This window comes from Triticum dicoccoides, chromosome 1A (genome assembly GCF_002162155.2).
Source record: "Triticum dicoccoides isolate Atlit2015 ecotype Zavitan chromosome 1A, WEW_v2.0, whole genome shotgun sequence".
Taxonomy (NCBI): Eukaryota; Viridiplantae; Streptophyta; class Magnoliopsida; order Poales; family Poaceae; genus Triticum; species Triticum dicoccoides.
The window spans coordinates 17,850,908-17,854,486 of record NC_041380.1 but is presented as its reverse complement, the minus strand read 5'-3'; positions in this window follow the sequence as shown (position 1 = coordinate 17,854,486).

The following is a 3,579-nucleotide window of genomic DNA, read 5'->3' as shown; positions in this document are numbered from 1 at the left end:
GCCGATGCTGCCCACCGCCCCGCCGCCGATGCTGCCCACCGCCGCCGCCCGGAGCCCCGCCGGACCGAGCCGAGGTAGCCGCCCCGCCGCCCGATTTTTTGATAAAAACCGATTCGGTTTTTTTAGAAAACCCTAGTTTTCGTTTTTTTAAATAGATCATTTTTTTCCGGTTTATTTATTTAGCGAGCGTTCGCTCGTCCGTTCATTTTAACGAACGTGTTCATCGTTTAGTTCCAGAAAACGAACGTTCGTTCGTTATTCTGTCCGTCATTTTTCTTTTTCTCGGATTATTCCGCGATTATTTCTGATCGCGATTTCTGATCCGATTTTCGTTCTAGTTTAACTTTTCGCTCGTTTATCGGAATCAGGCGATTCAAGCGCCTGGAGTTTCATCTCGAAACCCTCTTTCCATTTAATAAAGTCAAACAAGTTTTTTCCTCTGTAAAATTTGACCTAGATCCAGAATAGTAAACGAAGCTTGTTTCTTTCGTCGTTTGTCTTTCATTGCTTCGTTTGATTTGATTCTTTTTGCCAACCGGAGTTCTTAAGTTGAACTATCTGGTTAGATCTCTTATTCGAGTTTTACCTGTGCATTAGATGAGTACTTATTGTATACTTGTTTGTTTGCGATAGAGTAACCGGAGTGCGGCGCTTGCTACTTCGAATTGCTAGGTTTTGCGGATCATCAGCAAGGCAAGTAACTCTTTGATCATACCTCCTACTACCCAGTTTTATTGCATTAGATCAATCCTCACACCATTGCATGATTAGGATCTAATTAAATTGCGGGTTTGGGAAGTAGATGAGGTAGTACCTATTACCTGTTTTATTATCAAACCTTTAGGAGTTACTTCTACGTTTGCTTGTTATTCCATGCGATGCCAGTAGACGTGGATTAGGTGAGTGTATCCACGACATATGTGAGATTTTTAAATTAATGGTTTACTTAAGGTGGCAACCTAAACACACATCTGGGTGGATTGAGGCACCTGGGTATTCCAGCGATTGCTTGTTTTTCTTTTGGACCGCCACCCAGACTCAAAGGGATCATGAGATTTTTCATACTAGAAACTTCCATGTGCAGCCACAAGCTACTATAGGCTCTAGCATAGTTGACTAAGTCGTGCGAACTCTTACAGTGATAGACTAGCAGATGTAGGGGATGTAGATTGGTACGGTCTACCCATTCGTAAGGTGCAAGCACTTCTGAAAAACTATGTCTCGGTCATCCGTTTCTCAAACATTATGTAGTGCGAGAATCCCAACAAAGGAGATCGAGTCTTGTGGGGAAAAGTGCGCAAACCTCTGTAGAGTGTATATACTAATCATGGTTAGCCGTGTCCCCGGTTATGGACATCTTGAGTATCTAGTACTTGGATTATCATGTGAATCTCATCATGTCACTCTAAATTAATTTTGTTGGGTTTTAATGATGATGCTTAATTGGGATTGAGAGGGTGTCTACACTCTCAATGTTTAACAACTACCATGATACTTAAATAAAATTTATTCCTTTGCAGCAGGGAAAAATTGGCTTTACGCAAAACTGTAACCACAGAGTTTACCACCAGCCAAATATGCATGTAGTATAGCCTTATTCTTTCATTGCTCTCTATGTGTTACTTTGCCAGCATATTCCATGTGCTGACCTGTTTCGGGCTGCAACGTTCATATTGCAGACTTTTCAGACGACGAGTAAGGTGCTTTTAGGTCGTGGTTCTATACTCAGTGATGCTGTTGGAGTTGATGTACTCACTTATCTTCCAAGCCTTCCGCTGTTATCGTGATTAGATGGCCTTAAGCCATATTTATTGTAATAAGTTCTCTTTTGAGACACTCAATGTAATAAGTGTGTGATTGCTACTCTGTTATAAATCCTTCAAGTACTATGTGGTGTCAGCATTACTGATCCAGGGATGACACCGGAGCACAGAGATTGGACCGTTTGAGGTCTGGTCGCTACAAGATGGTATCAGAGCACACTTTGACTGTAGGACACGACCACTAAGCTAAAGCCCTAGATCACTACTCACTCTTCTCATTCTGACTCCTCATCTTTTCTACTCTTTTAGGATGGCAGATGCAAGGAACAAGTTCACACAGCTGAATGAAGATACACCCTTTGGACGTCACCTGAAGGAAGTCACTAAGTACCTAAACATCAGAGTACCAAGCTTCACCGGAACCTACAACGCCACTTTACCTGAAGAGGAGCGCTGGATGATTCAAGTTCAAGTTCCAGGAAGGACGTTCATGCCAGTCACCGAGCCCATAGAGTTTTCCTTTGATGCACTGACATGGAGTCTAGGAAGGAGCATGGCAGCTCACATCGCCATGGGACGTATTGGAGAAGTCTACCACAATGATCTCAAGGATACTATCTACCAGATTTGTGGGCGCTGAGATGAGCGCACTGGGAGATGATTAGCACCAAGAAGGATAGATCAATTGCAGCTTTTATCCAGGAGTTAAACTAGCACATTCGACGTCAGGAGAACCAGATGTGCGCCAACATGATAGATCTGAAGAAGGTGAGGACAAGAATCAAGGAACTGGAGGAAGAACTCAAGGCTACACGTGAAGATTATGAAGAGGAAATCGAAGTACTAGTGGAGAAGAATGATGACCTGATCAAGAAGATTGGAATATTTATGGGAGGCCCTACATCAGTAGAAGAAGACGAAGAACCCAAGGAGATTCGCCCTGAAGACTACATCATCATCGACGACACCGACTCGGATCCAGATGATAGTGATGATGACTATGTTGATGAAGCTGGAGCAGATATCATGGAGTCTGCAACCGAAGAATATTTCTAGTAGACCACCTCATCAGTAGTAGTAGTCCACCATGTAAATATAGTAGTCCGAGCACTGTTGCGACAGTTAGATCGATTTGTATGCCCTTGTTTGATTGAATGCAGTGAATTGTTTGTTTTGCCTCATGTGCATATGGGTAGTGTTTTCTCTCTAGACCCCCTCTATTCTTAATCTCATCTTTTCTAAACCCTCAGATGCCTCCGAGATGTGACCCCGGAATTACCTTCCCACCGGAGCTCACTCAGTTGATCCAGCAGCAGAACATATTGATGCAGTTGCTAGTCCAGAATCAGAATCAGGGGAACAACAACAACAACCCACCACCACCACCACCACCTGTTGACCACTTAGCCCATTTTCTTAGGCTGAATCCGCCGGTGTTCTCTAGTAGCACCGAGCCGATAGTAGCAGATGATTGGCTCCGCAAGACAACTAGGGAGTTGACCACAGCAGGATGCATAGATGCAGAAAAGGTGAATGAGGGAGTCCTGGATTAGGGGGTGTTCGGGTAGCCGGACTATACCTTCAGCCAGACTCCTGGACTATGAAGATACAATATTGAAGACTTCGTCCCGTGTCCAGATGGGACTTTCCTTGGCGTGGAAGGCAAGCTTGGCGATGCGGATATTCAAGATCTCCTACCATTATAACCGACTCTGTGTAACCCTAACCCTATCCGGTGTCTATATAAACCGGAGGGTTGTAGTCCGTAGGCAATCAACTCCATACACAACAATCATACCATAGGCTAGCTTCTAGG